Raw genomic sequence first — 21,092 nt, 5'->3', positions numbered from 1 at the left:
ACTCCTGCCCCGCCCCCCGGGCGAGGGACGGGGCCCCGAGGGTCTACCGCGGACTCTCCTCCCCCTCGGCGAGGGACGGGGAACCCCGAGGGTCTCCCCGTCTCTCCGCGGACTCTCCTCCCTTCTCACCTCGCTTTCCGTTTCCGGACTCGTTGATCATGCTCTGCCTCCTCAAAATACAGCTCCTTGTGGAGTTGTCCCTCCTGCGTGCAGAGGCTGCGACCGTCACCCGAGACCGGCCTGAGGAATTCGGGACGGCGTTCCCTGCTCGAAGATGAGACATTCAGATTTTAATCTCCCTCCAATCCCTCCCCCTTCCCCTCTCCGGAAGGCGCTGACTCTCGCTGGGGGACGGAAAACGGGCTGAGGCATTGGAGAAGGTGCAAAATAAGATTCACAAGGACGGCTCCATATACCTGGGTTAGACCCCACTCGGAGCACTGTGCACAGTTCTGGTCTCCATATACCTGGGTTAGACCCCACTCGGAGCACTGTGCACAGTTCTGGTCTCCGTATACCTTGGTTAGACCACACTCGGAGCACTGTGCACAGTTCTGGTCTCCATATACCTGGGTCAGACCACACTTGGAGCGCTGTGCACAGTTCTGGTCTCCATATACCTGGGTCAGACCACACTTGGAGCGCTGTGCACAGTTCTGGTCTCCGTATACCTGGGTTAGACCACACTTGGAGCGCTGTGCACAGTTCTGGTCTCCGTATACCTGGGTTAGACCACACTGGGAGCACTGTGCACAGTTCTGGTCTCCATATACCTGGGTTAGACCACACTGGGAGCACTGTGCACAGTTCTGGTCTCCGTATACCTGGGTTAGACCACACTTGGAGCACTGTGCACAGTTCTGGTCTCCATATACCTGGGTTAGACCACACTTGGAGCGCTGTGCACAGTTCTGGTCTCCATATACCTGGGTTAGACCACACTGGGAGCACTGTGCACAGTTCTGGTCTCCATATACCTGGGTTAGACCACACTCGGAGCACTGTGCACAGTTCTGGTCTCCGTATACCTGGGTTAGACCACACTCGGAGCACTGTGCACAGTTCTGGTCTCCATATACCTGGGTTAGACCACACTTGGAGCACTGTGCACAGTTCTGGTCTCCATATACCTGGGTTAGACCACACTCGGAGCACTGTGCACAGTTCTGGTCTCCGTATACCTGGGTTAGACCACACTCGGAGCACTGTGCACAGTTCTGGTCTCCATATACCTGGGTTAGACCACACTTGGAGCACTGTGCACAGTTCTGGTCTCCATATACCTGGGTTAGACCACACTCGGAGCACTGTGCACAGTTCTGGTCTCCGTATACCTGGGTTAGACCACACTTGGAGCACTGTGCACAGTTCTGGTCTCCATATCCCAGGGTGAGACCACACTGGGAGCACTGTGCACAGTTCTGGTCTCCATATACCTGGTTAGACCACACTGGGAGCACTGTGCACAGTTCTGGTCTCCATATACCTGGGTTGGACCACACTCGGAGCACTGTGCACAGTTCTGGTCTCCATATACCTGGGTTGGACCACACTCGGAGCACTGTGCACAGTTCTGGTCTCCATATACCTGGGTTAGACCACACTTGGAGCACTGTGCACAGTTCTGGTCTCCATATACCTGGGTTAGACCACACTTGGAGCACTGTGCACAGTTCTGGTCTCCATATACCTGGGTTAGACCACACTTGGAGCACTGTGCACAGTTCTGGTCTCCATGTACCTTGGTTAGACCACACTTGGAGCACTGTGCACAGTTCTGGTCTCCATATACCTGGGTTAGACCACACTCGGAGCACTGTGCACAGTTCTGGTCTCCATATACCTGGGTTAGACCACACTTGGAGCACTGTGGACAGTTCTGGTCTCCGTATACCTGGGTTAGACCGCACTCGGAGCACTGTGCACAGTTCTGGTCTCCATATACCTGGGTTAGACCACACTGGGAGCACTGTGCACAGTTCTGGTCTCCATATACCTGGGTTAGACCACACTGGGAGCACTGTGCACAGTTCTGGTCTCCATATACCTGGGTTAGACCACACTTGGAGCGCTGTGCACAGTTCTGGTCTCCATATACCTGGGTTAGACCACACTGGGAGCACTGTGCACAGTTCTGGTCTCCATATACCTGGGTTAGACCACACTTGGAGCACTGTGCACAGTTCTGGTCTCCATATACCTGGGTTAGACCACACTCGGAGCACTGTGCACAGTTCTGGTCTCCATATACCTGGGTTAGACCACACTTGGAGCACTGTGCACAGTTCTGGTCTCCATATACCTTGGTTGGACCACACTGGGAGCACTGTGCACAGTTCTGGTCTCCATATACCTGGGTTAGACCACACTGGGAGCACTGTGCACAGTTCTGGTCTCCATATACCTTGGTTAGACCACACTGGGAGCACCGTGCACAGTTCTGGTCTCCATATACCTGGGTTAGACCACACTTGGAGCACTGTGCACAGTTCTGGTCTCCGTATACCTGGGTTAGACCACACTGGGAGCACTGTGCACAGTTCTGGTCTCCATATACCTGGGTTAGACCACACTTGGAGCGCTGTGCACAGTTCTGGTCTCCATATACCTGGGTTAGACCACACTGGGAGCACTGTGCACAGTTCTGGTCTCCATATACCTGGGTTAGACCACACTTGGAGCACTGTGCACAGTTCTGGTCTCCATATACCTGGGTTAGACCACACTCGGAGCACTGTGCACAGTTCTGGTCTCCATATACCTGGGTTAGACCACACTTGGAGCACTGTGCACAGTTCTGGTCTCCGTATACCTGGGTTAGACCACACTTGGAGCACTGTGCACAGTTCTGGTCTCCATATACCTGGGTTAGACCACACTGGGAGCACTGTGCACAGTTCTGGTCTCCATGTACCTGGGTTAGACCACACTTGGAGCACTGTGCACAGTTCTGGTCTCCATATACCTGGGTTAGACCACACTTGGAGCACTGTGCACAGTTCTGGTCTCCATATACCTGGGTTAGACCACACTGGGAGCACTGTGCACAGTTCTGGTCTCCGTATACCTGGGTTAGACCACACTGGGAGCACTGTGCACAGTTCTGGTCTCCGTATACCTGGGTTAGACCACACTCGGAGCACTGTGCACAGTTCTGGTCTCCATATACCTGGGTTAGACCACACTCGGAGCACTGTGCACAGTTCTGGTCTCCATATACCTGGGTTAGACCACACTTGGAGCACTGTGCACAGTTCTGGTCTCCATATACCTGGGTTAGACCACACTTGGAGCACTCTGCACAGTTCTGGTCTCCATATACCTGGGTTAGACCACACTCGGAGCACTGTGCACAGTTCTGGTCTCCATATACTTGGGTTAGACCACACTCGGAGCACTGTGCACAGTTCTGGTCTCCATATACCTGGGTTAGACCACACTGGGAACACTGTGCACAGTTCTGGTCTCCAAATACCTGGGTTAGACCACACTGGGAGCACTGTGCACAGTTCTGGTCTCCATATACCTGGGTTAGACCACACTCGGAGCACTGTGCACAGTTCTGGTCTCCATATACCTGGGTTAGACCACACTTGGAGCACTGTGCACAGTTCTGGTCTCCATATACCTGGGTTAGACCACACTTGGAGCACTGTGCACAGTTCTGGTCTCCGTATACCTTGGTTAGACCACACTCGGAGCACTGTGCACAGTTCTGGTCTCCATATACCTGGGTCAGACCACACTTGGAGCGCTGTGCACAGTTCTGGTCTCCATATACCTGGGTTAGACCACACTGGGAGCACTGTGCACAGTTCTGGTCTCCGTATACCTGGGTTAGACCACACTGGGAGCACTGTGCACAGTTCTGGTCTCCGTATACCTGGGTTAGACCACACTGGGAGCACTGTGCACAGTTCTGGTCTCCATATACCTGGGTTAGACCACACTTGGAGCGCTGTGCACAGTTCTGGTCTCCATATACCTTGGTTAGACCACACTTGGAGCACTGTGCACAGTTCTGGTCTCCATATACCTGGGTTAGACCACACTGGGAGCACTGTGCACAGTTCTGGTCTCCATATACCTGGGTTAGACCACAATCGGAGCACTGTGCACAGTTCTGGTCTCCATATACCTGGGTTAGACCACACTTGGAGCACTGTGCACAGTTCTGGTCTCCATATACCTGGGTTAGACCACACTCGGAGCACTGTGCACAGTTCTGGTCTCCATATACCTGGGTCAGACCACACTTGGAGCACTGTGCACAGTTCTGGTCTCCATATACCTTGGTTAGACCACACTTGGAGCACTGTGCACAGTTCTGGTCTCCATATACCTGGGTTAGACCACACTTGGAGCACTGTGCACAGTTCTGGTCTCCATGTACCTGGGTTAGACCACACTGGGAGCACTGTGCACAGTTCTGGTCTCCATATACCTGGGTTAGACCACACTTGGAGCACTGTGCACAGTTCTGGTCTCCGTGTAACTGGGTTAGACCACACTGGGAGCACTGTGCACAGTTCTGGTCTCCATGTACCTGGGTGAGACCACACTGGGAGCACTGTGCACAGTTCTGGTCTCCATATACCTGGGTTAGACCACACTCGGAGCACTGTGCACAGTTCTGATCTCCGTGTACCTGGGTTAGACCACACTTGGAGCACTGTGCACAGTTCTGGTCTCCATGTACCTGGGTTAGACCACACTGGGAGCACTGTGTACAGTTCTGGTCTCCATATACCTGGGTTAGACCACACTGGGAGCACTGTGCACAGTTCTGGTCTCCATATACCTGGGTTAGACCACACTGGGAGCACTGTGCACAGTTCTGGTCTCCATATACCTGGGTTAGACCACACTGGGAGCACTGGGCACAGTTCTGGTCTCCATATACCTGGGTTAGACCACACTGGGAGCACTGGGCACAGTTCTGGTCTCCATATACCTGGGTTAGACCACATTGGGAGCACTGGGCACAGTTCTGGTCTCCATATACCTGGGTTAGACCACACTTGGAGCACTGTGCACAGTTCTGGTCTCCGTATACCTGGGTTAGACCACATTGGGAGCACTGGGCACAGTTCTGGTCTCCATATACCTGGGTTAGACCATACTTGGAGCACTGTGCACAGTTCTGGTCTCCATATACCTGGGTTAGATCACATTGGGAGCACTGGGCACAGTTCTGGTCTCCATATACCTGGGTTAGACCACACTTGGAGCACTGTGCACAGTTCTGGTCTCCATATACCTGGGTTAGACCACACTCGGAGCACTGTGCACAGTTCTGGTCTCCATATACCTGGGTTAGACCACACTTGGAGCACTGGGCACAGTTCTGGTCTCCATATACCTGGGTTAGACCACACTTGGAGCACTGTGCTCAGTTCTGGTCTCCATATCCCTGGGTTAGACCACACTCGGAGCACTGTGCACAGTTCTGGTCTCCATATACCTGGGTCAGACCACACTTGGAGCACTGTGCACAGTTCTGGTCTCCATATACCTGGGTTAGACCACACTTGGAGCGCTGTGCACAGTTCTGGTCCCAATATACCTTGGTTAGACCACACTTGGAGCACTGTGCACAGTTCTGGTCTCCATATACCTTGGTTAGACCACACTTGGAGCACTGTGCACAGTTCTGGTCTCCATATATCTGGGTTAGACCACACTTGGAGCACCGTGCACAGTTCTGGTCTCCATATTCCTGGGTTAGACCACACTTGGAGCACTGTGCACAGTTCTGGTCTCCATATACCTGGGTTAGACCACACTGGGAGCACTGTGCACAGTTCTGGTCTCCGTATACCTGGGTTAGACCACACTCGGAGCACTGTGCACAGTTCTGGTCTCCGTATACCTGGGTTAGACCACACTGGGAGCACTGTGCACAGTTCTGGTCTCCATATACCTGGGTTAGACCACACTTGGAGCGCTGTGCACAGTTCTGGTCTCCATATACCTGGGTTAGACCACACTTGGAGCACTGTGCACAGTTCTGGTCTCCATATACCTGGGTTAGACCACACTGGGAGCACTGTGCACAGTTCTGGTCTCCATATACCTGGGTTAGACCACACTCGGAGCACTGTGCACAGTTCTGGTCTCCATATACCTGGGTTAGACCACACTTGGAGCACTGTGCACAGTTCTGGTCTCCATATACCTGGGTTAGACCACACTCGGAGCACTGTGCACAGTTCTGGTCTCCATATACCTGGGTCAGACCACACTTGGAGCACTGTGCACAGTTCTGGTCTCCATATACCTTGGTTAGACCACACTTGGAGCACTGTGCACAGTTCTGGTCTCCATATACCTGGGTTAGACCACACTGGGAGCACTGTGCACAGTTCTGGTCTCCATATACCTTGGTTAGACCACACTTGGAGCACTGTGCACAGTTCTGGTCTCCGTATACCTGGGTTAGACCACACTGGGAGAACTGGGCACAGTTCTGGTCTCCATATACCTGGGTTAGACCACACTGGGAGCACTGGGCACAGTTCTGGTCTCCATATACCTGGGTTAGACCACACTTGGAGCACTGTGCACAGTTCTAGTCTCCATATACCTGGGTTGGACCACACTTGGAGCACTGTGCACAGTTCTGGTCTCCGTGTACCTGGGTTAGACCACACTTGGAGCACTGTGTACAGTTCTGGTCTCCATATACCTGGGTTAGACCACACTGGGAGCACTGGGCACAGTTCTGGTCTCCATATACCTGGGTTAGACCACACTGGGAGCACTGGGCACAGTTCTGGTCTCCATATACCTGGGTTAGACCACACTTGGAGCACTGTGCTCAGTTCTGGTCTCCATATCCCTGGGTTAGACCACACTCGGAGCACTGTGCACAGTTCTGGTCTCCATATACCTGGGTCAGACCACACTTGGAGCACTGTGCACAGTTCTGGTCTCCATATACCTTGGTTAGACCACACTTGGAGCACTGTGCACAGTTCTGGTCTCCAGATACCTGGGTTAGACCACACTGGGAGCACTGTGCACAGTTCTGGTCTCCATATACCTGGGTTAGACCACACTGGGAGCACTGTGCACAGTTCTGGTCTCCATATACCTGGGTTAGACCACACTTGGAGCACTGTGCACAGTTCTGGTCTCCATATACCTGGGTTAGACCACACTTGGAGCACTGTGCACAGTTCTGGTCTCCATATACCCTGGGTTAGACCACATTGGGAGCACTGGGCACAGTTCTGGTCTCCATATACCTGGGTTAGACCACACTTGGAGCACTGTGCACAGTTCTGGTCTCCGTGTACCTGGGTTAGACCACACTGGGAGCACTGTGTACAGTTCTGGTCTCCATATACCTGGGTTAGACCACACTTGGAGCACTGGGCACAGTTCTGGTCTCCATATACCTGGGTTAGACCACACTTGGAGCACTGTGCACAGTTCTGGTCTCCATATACCTGGGTTAGACCACACTCTGAGCACTGGGCACAGTTCTGGTCTCCATATACCTGGGTTAGACCGCACTCGGAGCACTGTGCACAGTTCTGGTCTCCATATACCTGGGTTAGACCACACTTGGAGCGCTGTGCACAGTTCTGGTCTCCGTATACCTGGGTTAGACCACACTCGGAGTACTGTGCACAGTTCTGGTCTCCGTGTACCTGGGTTAGACCACACTGGGAGCACTGTGCACAGTTCTGGTCTCCATATACCTGGGTTAGACCACACTTGGAGCAATGTGCACAGTTCTGGTCTCCATATACCTGGGTTGGACCACACTTGGAGCACTGTGCACAGTTCTGGTCTCCATATACCTGGGTTAGACCACACTGGGAGCACTGTGCACAGTTCTGGTCTCCATATACCTGGGTTAGACCACACTCGGAGCACTGTGCACAGTTCTGGTCTCCATATACCTGGGTTAGACCACACTTGGAGCACTGTGCACAGTTCTGGTCTCCATATACCTGGGTTAGACCACACTGGGAGCACTGTGCACAGTTCTGGTCTCCATATACCTGGGTTAGACCACACTTGGAGCACCGTGCACAGTTCTGGTCTCCATATTATAAAAACGATATCGAGGCACTGCAGAAGATGCAAAAAAGGTTCACAAGGATGATACCAGAATTGAGAGGTTTCTATCTGTCAGGAAAGGCTGAACAGGCTGGGGGTCTTTTCTCCAGAAAAGAGAAGACTGAGGGGTGACCTGATGGAGGTCTTTAAGATAATGAAAGGGTTCGATAGGGTAGACGTAGAGATGATGTTTCCACTTGTGGGGGAGACCAGAACCAGGGGGCCATCAATCCAATCGGGAATTCAGGAGAAACTTCTTTCCCCAGAGAGTGGTGAGAATGTGGAACTCGCTCCCACAAGGAGTAGTTGAGGGGAAGGTGGAGGATGGAGGGGAGGAGGGAGGGGAGGAGGCTCGTGGGGAGCACAAACACCGGGATAGACCAGAGGGGCCGAGTGGCCTGTTTCTGTGGTGTGGACATGATGTAACTCGATGCAAACTGTGACTCCCTAATCTCAGCTCCCTTCTGCTGTGCTCTAAGATTCCATAAGGTTTGACCCCGAGACACATGAGGAGATGTTAGGACAGGCGACCAAAGGCTGGGTCAAAGAGGGAGGTTTTCAGGAGGGACTTAAAGGAGGAGAGAGAGAGAGGTGGAGAGGTTTTGGGAGGGAATTCCAGAGCACAGAGGCCCCAGGCAGCTGAAGGCACGGCCGCCAATGGTGGAGCGATGGGAATCGGGGGGATGGACAAGAGGCCAGAATTGGAGGAGCGCAGAGATCTGGGAGGGTCGGAGGGGCTGGAGCAAGTTCCAGAGATCTGGGAGGGTTGGAGGGGCTGGAGGAGGTTACAGAGATTTGGGAGGGTCGGAGGAGGGTTACAGAGATCTGGGAGGCTTGGAGGGGCTGGAGGAGGTTACAGAGATCTGGGAGGGTCAGAGGGGCTGGAGGAGGGTTACAGAGATCTTGGAAGGTCGGAGGGGCTGGAGGAGATTACAGAGATCTGGGAGGGTTGGAGAGGGCTGGAGGAGGGTTACAGAGATCTGGGAGGGTCGGAGGGGCTGGAGGAGGTTACAGAGATCTGGGAGGGTCGGAGGGGCTGGAGGAGGGTTACAGAAATCTGGGAGGGTTGGAGGGGCTGGAGGAGGTTCCAGAGATCTGGGAGGGTTGGAGGGGCTGGAGGAGGTTGCAGAGATCTGGGAGGGTCGGAGGGGCTGGAGGAGGTTCCAGAGATCTGGGAGGGTCGGAGGGGCTGGAGGAGGTTGCAGAGATCTGGGAGGGTCGGAGGGGCTGGAGGAGGTTCCAGAGATCTGGGAGGGTTGGAGGGGCTGGAGGAGGGTTACAGAGATCTGGGAGGGTCGGAGGAGGGTTACAGAGATCTGGGAGGGTTGGAGGAGGTTGCAGAGATCTGGGAGGCTTGGAGGGTCTGGAGGAGGGTTACAGAGATCTGGGAGGCTTGGAGGGGCTGGAGGAGGTTACAGAGATCTGGGAGGGTTGGAGGGACTGGAGGAGGTTACAGAGATCTGGGAGGGTTGGAGGAGGTTGCAGAGATCTGGGAGGCTTGGAGGGGCTGGAGGAGGTTACAGAGATCTGGGAGGGTTGGAGGAGGTTGCAGAGATCTGGGAGGGGCTGGAGGAGGTTGCAGAGATCTGGGAGGCTTGGAGGGGCTGGAGGAGGGTTACAGAGATCTGGGAGGCTTGGAGGGGCTGGTGGAGGTTACAGAGATCTGGGAGGGTTGGAGGAGGTTGCAGAGATCTGGGAGGCTTGGAGGGGCTGGAGGAGGGTTACAGAGATCTGGGAGGCTTGGAGGGGCTGGAGGAGGTTACAGAGATCTGGGAGGGTTGGAGGGGCTGGAGGAGGGTTTCAGAGATCTGGGAGGATCGGAGGGGCTGGAGGAGGTAACAGCGATCTGGGAGGGTCGGAGGGGCTGGAGGAGGTTCCAGAGATCTAGGAGGATCGGAGGGGCTGGAGGAGGTTACAGCGATCTGGGAGGGTCGGAGGGGCTGGAGGAGGTTACAGAGATCTGGGAGGGTCGGAGGGACTGGAGGAGGGTTACAGAGATCTGGGAGGGTCAGAGGGGCTGAAGGAGGTTACAGAGATCTGGGAGGGTCGGAGGGGCTGGAGGAGGGTTACAGAGATCTGGGAGGGTCGGAGGGGCTGGAGGAGGGTTACAGAGATCTGGGAGAGTCGGAGGGGCTGGAGGAGGGTGACAGAGATCTGGGAGGGTCGGAGGGGCTGGAGGAGGGTTACAGTGATCTGGGAGGGTCGGAGGGGCTGGAGGAGGGTTACAGAGATCTGGGAGGGTCGGAGGGGCTGAAGGAGGTTACAGAGATCTGGGAGGGTCGGAGGGGCTGGAGGAGGTTACAGAGATCTGGGAGAGTCGGAGGGGCTGGAGGAGGGTGACAGAGATCTGGGAGGGTCGGAGGGGCTGAAGGAGGTTACAGAGATCTGGGAGGGTCGGAGGGGCTGGAGGAGGGTTACAGAGATCTGGGAGGGTCGGAGGGGCTGGAGGAGGGTTACAGAGATCTGGGAGGGTCGGAGGGGCTGGAGGAGGTTACAGAGATCTGGGAGGGTCGGAGGGGCTGGAGGAGGGTTACAGAGATCTGGGAGGGTCGGAGGGTCTGGAGGAGGGTTACAGAGATCTGGGAAGGTCGGAGGGGCTGGAGGAGGGTGACAGAGATCTGGGAGGGTCGGAGGGGCTGGAGGAGGGTTACAGAGATCTGGGGGGGGGTCGGAGGGGCCGGAGGAGGTTACAGAGATCTGGGAGGGTCGGAGGGGCTGGAGGAGGTTACAGAGATCTGGGAGGGTCGGAGGGGCTGGAGGAGGTTACAGAGATCTGGGAGGGTCGGAGGGGCTGGAGGAGGTTACAGAGATCTGGGAGGGTCGGAGGGGCTGGTGGAGGTTACAGAGATCTGGGAGGGTCGGAGGGGCTGGAGGAGGGTTACACAGATCTGGGAGGGTCGAAGGGGCTGGAGGAGGTTACAGAGATCTGGGAGGGTCGGAGGGTCTGGAGGAGGGTTACAGGGATCTGGGAGGGTCGGAGGGGCTGGGGGAGGTTCCAGAGATCTGGGAGGGTCGGAGGGGCTGGGGGAGGGTTACAGAGATCTGGGAGGGTCGAAGGGGCTGGAGGAGGTTACAGAGATCTGGGAGGGTCGGAGGGTCTGGAGGAGGGTTACAGGGATCTGGGAGGGTCGGAGGGGCTGGGGGAGGTTCCAGAGATCTGGGAGGGTCGGAGGGGCTGGGGGAGGGTTACAGAGATCTGGGAGGGTCGGAGGGGCTGGAGGAGGTTACAGAGATCTGGGAGGGTTGGAGGGGCCGGAGGAGGTTACAGAGATCTGGGAGGGTCGGAGGGGCTGGAGGAGGGTTACAGAGATCTGGGAGGGTGGGAGGGTGGGAGGGGCTGGAGGAGGGTTACAGAGATCTGGGAGGGTCGGAGGGGCTGGAGGAGGGTTACAGAGATCTGGGAGGGTCGGAGGGGCTGGAGGAGGGTTACAGAGATCTGGGAGGGTCGGAGGGGCTGGAGGAGGGTTACAGAGATCTGGGAGGGTCGGAGGGGCTGGAGGAGGGTTACAGAGATCTGGGAGGGGCTGGAGGGGCTGGAGGAGGTTACAGAGATCTGGGACGGTCGGAGGGGCTGGAGGAGGTTTACAGAGATCTGGGAGGGTCGGAGAGGTGAGGTTGGGTTGACCACATTTGATTGGTAACACACTGATTTTCTCGTGAACAAGGTATGAACAGAGTTACAGGCCGTGTACAGTGACTCGGACGTGGGTACACAGGACATAATTTCATAGTTTGCCGGTGAGCCGAAACTCGGGAATGTGGTGAACAATGTGGAGAATCGGAACAGACTTCAGGAGGACAGAGACAGAGTGGGGGAAATGGGCCGAGACACGGCAAATACAGGTTAATGCAGAGAAACGGGAGGTGATGCATTTCAGTGGGAAGAGAGAGAGAGGGAGAGGGGGAGAGAGGGAGAGAGACAGAGAGACGGAGAGATACAGAGAGAGGGAGAGCGTCAGAGAGGCGGAGAGAGAGAGAGGGAGAGAGCAGGAGAGAGAGAGACAGAGAGAGAGAGAGGGAGAGAGCAGGAGAGCGAGACAGAGAGAGAGAGAGAGAGAGGGAGAGAGCAGGAGAGAGAGAGACAGAGAGAGAGAGAGGGAGAGAGCAGGAGAGAGAGAGAGAGAGAGACAGAGGGACAGTAAGAGAGAGCGACAGAGAGAGAGAGAGAGGGAGAGACAGAGGGACAGTAAGAGAGAGCGACAGAGAGAGAGAGAGAGGGAGAGACAGAGGGACAGTAAGAGAGAGAGACAGAGACAGAGAGAGAGGGAGAGACAGAGGGACAGTAAGAGAGAGCGACAGAGAGAGAGAGAGAGGGAGAGACAGAGGGACAGTAAGAGAGAGCGACAGAGAGAGAGAGAGAGGGAGAGACAGAGGGACAGTAAGAGAGAGAGACAGAGACAGAGAGAGAGGGAGAGACAGAGGGACAGTAAGAGAGAGCGACAGAGAGAGAGAGAGAGGGAGAGACAGAGGGACAGTAAGAGAGAGAGACAGAGACAGAGAGAGACAGAGAGACAGACATACAGAGGGGGAGGGAGACAGAGGGAGAGGGAGAGAGAGACAGAGACAGAGAGAGAGAGGGAGAGAGAGAGACAGAGGGAGAGAGAGAGACAGAGGGAGAGAGAGAGACAAAGGGAGGGAGAGAGACAAAGGGAGGGAGAGAGAGACAAAGGGAGAGAGACAAAGGGAGGGAGAGAGACAAAGGGAGGGAGAGAGACAAAGGGAGAGAGAGAGACAAAGGGAGAGAGAGAGAGACAAAGGGAGAGAGAGAGACAAAGGGAGAGAGAGAGACAAAGGGAGGGAAAGAGACAAAGGGAGAGAGAGAGACAAAGTGAGGGAGAGAGACAAAGGGAGAGAGAGAGAGAGAGACAAAGGGAGGGAGAGAGAGAGAGAGAGACAAAGGGAGGGAGAGAGACAAAGGGAGGGAGAGAGACAAAGGGAGGGAGAGAGAGAGAGAGAGACAAAGGGAGGGAGAGAGACAAAGGGAGGGAGAGAGACAAAGGGAGAGAGAGAGAGAGACAAAGGGAGAGAGAGAGAGAGACAAAGGGAGGGAGAGAGAGAGAGAGAGAGACAAAGGGAGGGAGAGAGACAAAGGGAGAGAGACAAAGGGAGAGAGAGAGAGAGACAAAGGGAGGGAGAGAGACAAAGGGAGAGAGAGAGACAAAGGGAGAGAGAGAGAGAGACAAAGGGAGGGAGAGAGAGACAAAGGGAGAGAGAGAGACAAAGGGAGAGAGAGAGACAAAGGGAGAGAGAGAGACAAAGGGAGAGAGAGAGACAAAGGGAGGGAGAGAGACAAAGGGAGAGAGAGAGACAAAGGGAGGGAGAGAGACAAAGGGAGAGAGAGAGACAAAGGGAGAGAGACAAAGGGAGGGAGAGAGACAAAGGGAGGGAGAGAGACAAAGGGAGGGAGAGAGACAAAGGGAGGGAGAGAGACAAAGGGAGAGAGACAAAGGGAGAGAGAGAGACAAAGGGAGGGAGAGAGACAAAGGGAGAGAGAGAGAGAGACAAAGGGAGGGAGAGAGAGACAAAGGGAGAGAGAGAGACAAAGGGAGGGAGAGAGACAAAGGGAGAGAGAGAGACAAAGGGAGGGAAAGAGACAAAGGGAGGGAGAGAGACAAAGGGAGAGAGAGAGACAAAGGGAGAGAGAGAGAGACAAAGGGAGAGAGAGAGACAAAGGGAGAGAGAGAGACAAAGGGAGGGAGAGAGACAAAGGGAGGGAGAGAGACAAAGGGAGAGAGAGAGACAAAGGGAGGGAGAGAGACAAAGGGAGGGAGAGAGACAAAGGGAGGGAGAGAGACAAAGGGAGGGAGAGAGACAAAGGGAGGGAGAGAGACAAAGGGAGGGATAGAGAGAGTGACAGAGAGAGACAGAGAGAGAGTGACGGAGAGAGACAGCGACAGAGGGAGAGAGCGACAGAGGGAGAGGGAGACAGAAAGAGAGAGAGACAGACAGACAGAGAGAGGGGGGGAAAAGAGAGAGAAAGAAAGAGAGACAGAGAGAGAGAGAGACTGAGAGAGAAAGAGAGAGAGAGAGAAAGAGAGAGAGAGAGAGAGACTGAGAGAGAAAGAGAGAGAGAGAAAGAAAGAGAGAGAGAGAAAGAGAGAGAGAGAGAGACTGAGAGAGAAAGAGAGAGAAAGAGAGAGAGACTGAGAGAGAAAGAGAGAGAGACTGAGAGAGAAAGAGAGAGAGACTGAGAGAGAAAGAGAGAGAGAGAGAGAGAGAGAGAGAAGCGATCCATTGGATGGAGGGGGGAGATGGGGAGAGATTATTTTACACAGCGACTCGTTCTGATCTGGAATTCACTGCCTGAAAGGGAGGTGGAGGCAGATTCAATAATAACTTTCAAAAGGGGGAATTGGGGAAATCCTCGAAGGGGGAGAATTGACAGGACTGTGGGGGTAAGAGCAGGGCGGGGGGAGTGCGACCGATTGGAGAGCTCCTTCAAAGGGCCAGCACAGGCACGATGGGCCGAATGTCCTGTGCTGGACGTACTGTGTCACTGCAATAAAGGCTCACCTTCTTCCAATGTATAGATCTTCAAGCCAGAAAGCTGTTTGGCGAGAATCGACTTGGGAAGATTCAGCAAAGAGGGATTATAAACGATGAAATCTCGATAATAGTTCTGGAGGATTGAGACGGCCAACTGCTGAATACTGAGAATAAAGGACATTGGAGGGTTAGAGATAGTCGGGGACACAGTCACCTCCGACAGGGCGGAGCTCCCTCCGTACCGACCCTCCGACAGGGCGGAGCTCCCTCCGTACCGACCCTCCCACAGGGCGGAGCTCCCTCCGTACCGACCCTCCCACAGTGCGGCGCTCCCTCAGTACCGACCCTCCCACAGTGCGGCGCTCCCTCAGTACCGACCCTCCCACAGGGCGGAGCTCCCTCCGTACCGACCCTCCCACAGGGCGGAGCTCCCTCGGTACCGACCCTCCGACAGTGCGGCGCTCCCTCAGTACCGACTCTCCGACAGCGCGGCGCTCCCTCAGCACCGACCCTCCCACAGTGCGGCGCTCCCTCGGTACCGACCCTCCGACAGTGCGGCGCTCCCTCAGTACCGACCCTCCCACAGTGCGGCGCTCCCTCAGTACCGACCCTCCCACAGTGCGGCGCTCCCTCGGTACCGACCCTCCGACAGGGCGGTGCTCCCTCAGTACCGACCCTCCCACAGTGCGGCACTCCCTCGGTACCGACCCTCCGACAGCGCGGCGCTCCCTCAGTACCGACCCTCCGACAGTGCGGCGCTCCCTCAGTACCGACCCTCCCACAGTGCGGCGCTCCCTCAGTACCGACCCTCCGACAGCGCGGCGCTCCCTCAGTACCAATCCAGTGAACATTCTCGGAACTGCCTCGGAGGCAAGTCTATCCTTCCTTCGATGAGGGCACCAGAACTGTACGCAATACTCCAGGTGTGGTCTCACCAGCACCCTGTGGCACGACCTCCCTGCTTTTATCCCCCATCCCCCGAGAAATAAAGGCCAATATTCCATTTGCTTTCCCAATGACCTGCTGCACCTGTCGAGCTTTGTATCATCGGCAAATTTGGCCACAAGACACTCTGTCCCTTCATCCAAGTCACTGATAGATATTGTAAATAGTTGCGGCCCCAGCACTGAGCCCTGCGGCACCCCACTAGTTACAGATCGCCATTTTGAAAATGACCCTTTTATCCCGACTCTTTGTTTTCTGTGAGTTAGCCAATCCTCCATCCGTGCCAGTATATTACCCCCAACACCATGAGCTCTTATCTTGTGCAGTAATCTTTTAAGTGGCACCTTATCGAACGCCTTTTGGAAATCCCAATATACTACATCTACTGGTTCCCCTTTATCCACCCTCTCCGTTACTTCCTCAAAGAACTCGAATAAATTTGTCAGACACGATTTCCCCTTCATAAAACCATGTTGACTCTCCTTGATTGTATCATGAGTCTCCAAATGTCCTTAATAACGGATTCCAGCATTTTCCCAATGACAGATGTTCGGCTGACTGGTCTACAGTTACCTGCTTTCTGTCTCACTCCCTTCTTGACTGGGGCTGTTACGTTTGCGGGTTTTCCAATCCGCTGGGACCTTTCCAGAATCTAGTGAATTCTGGAAGATTACAATCAATCGTAGAATCGCAGCAGGTTCCAGCACGGAAGGAGGCCGCTCGGCCCCTCGAGTCCGTGCCGGCTCTCTGCAGGAGCAATCCAGCCAGTCCCACTCCCCCCGCCCTTTCCCTGTAGCCCCAAGATCCCGTGTGCTTTTTTAACCGCTTTCTCAACCTGCCCTGCCACCTTCAACGATTTGTGCACATAAACCCCCAGATCGCTCTGTTCCTGCACCCCCTTTAAAATTGTGCCCTCTAGTTTATGACAACATAAGAAACAGGAGCAGGAGTAGGCCAATCGGCCCCTCGAGCCTGCTCCGCCATTCAATAAGATCATGGCTGATCTGATCCTAACCTCAAATCTAAATTCATGTCCAATTTCCTGCCCGCTCCCCGTAACCCCTAATTCCCTTTATTTCTAGGAAACTGTCTATTTCTGTTTTAAATTTATTTAATGATGTAGCTTCCTGGGGCAGCAAATTCCACAGACCTACTACCCTCTGAGTGAAGAAGTTTCTCCTCATCTCAGTTTTGATTATGCCCCCTCGTTCTAGTTTCACCCATCCTTGGGAACATCCTTACCGCATCCACCCGATCAAGCCCCTTCACAATCTTATATGTTTCAATAAGATCGCCTCTCATTCTTCTGAACTCCAATGAGTAGAGTCCCAATCTACTCAACCTCTCCTCACATATCCACCCCCTCATCCCCGTGATTAACCGAGTGAACCTTCTTTGTACTGCCTCGAGAGCAAGTATGTCTTTTCTTAAGTGTGGAGACCAAAACTGTATGCAGTATTCCAGGTGCGGTCTCACCAATACCTTATATAACTGCAGCAATACCTCCTTGTTTTTATATTCTATCCCCCAAGCAATAAAAGCCAACACTCCGTTGGCCTTCTGGATCACCTGCTGCACCTGCAAACCCGCAAACGTAACAGCCCTATTCAAGAAGGGAGTGAGACATTACCTCTCCTCGTTCTTCCGACTGAAATGCATCACCTCGCATTTTTCCGCGTTAAATTTCATCTGCCACGTGTCCGCCCGTTCCACCAGCCTGTCTATATCCTCTTGAAGTCTATCACTGTCCTCCTCACTTCCAAGTTTTGTGTTACCTGCAAATTTGGAAATTGTGCCCTGGACACCCAAGTCATCAATATACATCAAGAAAAGCAGTGGGTCCCAACACCGACCCCTGGGGAACACCACTGTACACCTCCCTCCAGTCCGAAAAACGACCGTTCACCACTACTCTCTGTTTCCTGAGCCAATTCTGTATCCATGCTGCCGCTGAACCCTTTGGTCCACAATCTTGATGATAAGCCTTCCGTGTGGCACTTTATCAAACGCCTTGTGAAAGTCCATATATACTACATCAACCGCACTGCCCTCATCGACCCTCCCTGTTACCTCATCAAAAAACTCCCATCAAGTTAGTTAAACACGATTTGCCTTCAACAAATCCGTGCTGGCTTTCCCTGATCAATCCACGATCTCTGCAGCCACTTCCTTTCAGACCCTCGGATGCAAGCCATCAGGTCCAGGGGACTTGTCAGCCTTTGGACCCATTAGTTTACCTAGTACTTTTTCTCTAGTGATAATGATTGTTTTTAGTTCCTCCCTCCCCTTTGCCTACTTTTCTACTATTATTGGTAAATTATTAGTGTCTTCTACTGCGAAGACAGACACAAAATATCTGTTCAATTCCTCTGCCATTTCCTTGTTTTCCATTATTATTTCCCCAGTCTCATCCTCAAAGGGACCAATGTTTACTTTAGCTACCCTCTTCCTTTGCAGAAGCTTTTACTGTCAGTTTTTATATTTCTTGCTCGTTGACTCTCATAATTTATTTTCTCCCTCTTTATTATTATTTTTAGTCATCCTTTGCTGGTTTTTAAAGTTTTCCCGATCTTCGGGCTTACCAGTAATCTTTGCCATGTTTGGATGCTTTTTTCTTTTAATCTGATACCGTCCTTGACTTCCTCAGTTAGCCATGGTTGGTTCACCCTTTTTGTGGAGTCTTTCCTCCTCACTGGGATATATTTTTGTTGCGAGTCATAAAATATCTTTTTCAATGTTTGCCACTGCTTATCCACCATCATACCATAGAATCATAGAAGTTTACAACATGGAAACAGGCCCTTCGGCCCAACATGTCCATGTCGCCCAGTTTATACCACTGAGCCAGTCCCAGTTGCCTGCACTTGGCCCATATCCCTCTGTACCCGTCTTACCCATGTAACTGTCCAAATGCTTTTGAAAAGACAAAATTGTACCCGCCTCTACTACTGCCTCTGGCAGCTCGTTCCAGACACTCACCACCCTTTGAGTGAAAAAATTGCCCCTCTGGACCCTTTTGTATCTCTCCCCTCTCACCTTAAATCTATGCCCCCTCGTTATAGACTCCCCGACCTTTGGGAAAAGATTTTGACTATCGACCTTATCTATGCCCCTCATTATTTTATAGACTTCTATAAGATCACCCCTTAACCTCCTACTCTCCAGGGAAAAAAGTCCCAGTCTGTCCAACCTCTCCCAAAAAGTCAAACCATCAAGTCCCGGTAGCATCCTGGTAAATCTTTTCTGCACTCTTTCTAGTTTAATAATATCCTTTCTGTAATAGGGTGACCAGAACTGCACACAGTATTCCAAGTGTGGCCTCACCAATGTCTTGTGCAACTTCAACAAGACATCCCAACTCCTGTATTCAATGTAATCTGTTCATCCAGTCCACTTTAGCCAATTCCGCCCTTAATTCCTCACAGTGGTTTCAGACCCAAGATCCTTGCTCTCAAACTCGATGTGAAATTCCACCATATCATGATCGCTGTTTCCTAAGGGATCCTTTTACTTTGCGGTCATTAATTAGTCCTGTCTCGTTACCCATTACCGGATCCAAAAATGGCCTGCTCCCCGGTTGGTTCCCCGACGTATTGGTCTGAGAAACAATCCGGAATACACTCCATGAACTCCTCCTCAGGGCTGCCATTTTGATTTGCCCAATCGATGTGAAAGTTAAAATCGCCCGTGATTATTGTATCACCTTGTTTTTTTTTCCAACAAGTCTTTCATCCTCGACTAACCCCACCACCATTTCCTTCCTTCTCATCCTTCCCTGAACATTCAGTTCCCGACCTTGGCCGCCTTGCAACCACGTCTCTGTAATGGCCACGAGGTTGGTGCTGTCAATTCGTCCGCCTTACAACGAATGCCGCGCGCTCTCAGATAAAGACCCTTCAATTTTGTCTTGCGACCATTCTTTCCTACCCCGGCCCCGTTTGTTTGTGCGCCCTGTCCCGTCCTGACGCACTCTGTTTCTCGTTACCTCCTCCGTAACTTTCCTGCGCTACTCCCTCGGCGTCTCTCTCTGCCAATCGAAGCTTGGCCCCGCCTGAATGCTCCCCCGCTCCCCTGGCGATCCAGTTTCAAGCCCGATCGACAGCCAAAGTCACTCGGTCCACCAGAGCGCTTGGTCCCCAGCACCGGGACAGGTGAAGCCCCTCTCGACGGGACAGCTCCCTCTTTCCGCAGATCCCCCTCCCCCGATCTCGGACGCCTCTCCCAAATCCTCCCCCGCACCTTCTCCGCCGCGAGGAGGAAAGCCCCGGGTCTCTCTCCGCGCGCGCGCGGGGGCGCCCGGGAAACCCTGCACCGCCTCACCTCAGATGTCCGATGTTGCAGAAAAAGCTCGCTCCGTCGGTCGTCCGTATGACTTGGACGGTGAAGTGCGGCTGCATCTGACGGAGCTCGAGGAGGACGATGGCCAGGTAGTGGATGAACAGCAGAGCGTCGACCAGCGAGACGGCGTACTGCGCGATCCCGTGGAAATGGCGGTCCCTGCGCTCCAGGATACGGACACCAAGAGCATGAGCACGGAGCGGAAGGCGTAAAGGCGGGGCAGGTGAGAGCGGGGAGGACGCAGGAACACTGCCCAGCTGCCCAGCACCAGGATGAGCAACTTGAAGGCCAAGGAGATGGAAAGTCCCTCGCAGGCGCTCCCGCACGGCTCCAGGTCACCGTGCCACAAAAGATGCGGCAACGTCACGAAGGCCACGGGCGTGAGGAGGGCGAAGGCGGCCAGCAGGCAGGCCGCGGCGCGGCCCAGGTGCCGGGCGCAGTGCAAGCCGACGCCGTCATCCAGGTCCTTGGAGATGTGGCCGATGTCCTCAAGGGAGAGGCTGCGGTCCGAGGCCCCGCTCACGGCCGTGGCGGCGTCTCCCCACGTCTCGTCCTGGGAGGGGGGGGGCGGGGGGTGGTGGGGGGAGAGGGACGTCACACTCTGAAGTCGGCCCTCGCTGATATCCCACACCCCCTCACTAACACTGATATATCCCACACCCCTCACTAACACTGATATATCCCACACCCCTCACTGCAACACTGATATAACCCACACCCCTCACTGTAACACTGATATAACCCACACCCCTCACTGTAACACTGATATAACCCACACCCCTCACTAACACTGATATAACCCACACCCCCTCACTAACACTGATATATCCCACACCCCCTCACTAACACTGATATATCCCACACCCCTCACTAACACTGATATAACCCACACCCCCTCACTAACACTGATATATCCCACACCCCTCACTAACACTGATATATCCCACACCCCTCACTGTAACACTGATATATCCCACACCCCTCACTGTAACACTGATATATCCCACACCCCTCACTGTAACACTGATATAACCCACACCCCTCACTGTAACACTGATATATCCCACACCCCTCACTGTAACACTGATATATCCCACACCCCCTCACTGTAACACTGATATATCCCACACCCCCTCACTAACACTGATATATCCCACACCCCTCACTGTAACACTGATATATCCCACACCCCCTCACTAACACTGATATATCCCACACCCCTCACTGTAACACTGATATATCCCACACCC

At 53.9% G+C, this 21,092-nt stretch overlaps 1 pseudogene; it reads right to left on the bottom strand.

The window, feature by feature from the left end:
• The window catches only part of LOC137308508 (vang-like protein 2-B), a 20,667-nt pseudogene extending 272 nt beyond the window's left edge, over nucleotides 1-20,395 (bottom strand).
• Between the last annotated feature and the right edge of the window lie 697 nt (nucleotides 20,396-21,092).

Source organism: Heptranchias perlo, unplaced genomic scaffold (genome assembly GCF_035084215.1).
Source record: "Heptranchias perlo isolate sHepPer1 unplaced genomic scaffold, sHepPer1.hap1 HAP1_SCAFFOLD_1320, whole genome shotgun sequence".
NCBI classification, from domain to species: Eukaryota; Metazoa; Chordata; class Chondrichthyes; order Hexanchiformes; family Hexanchidae; genus Heptranchias; species Heptranchias perlo.
Note: the sequence above shows the minus strand (reverse complement) of the source record. Positions and strands in the feature narration are given on the sequence as shown.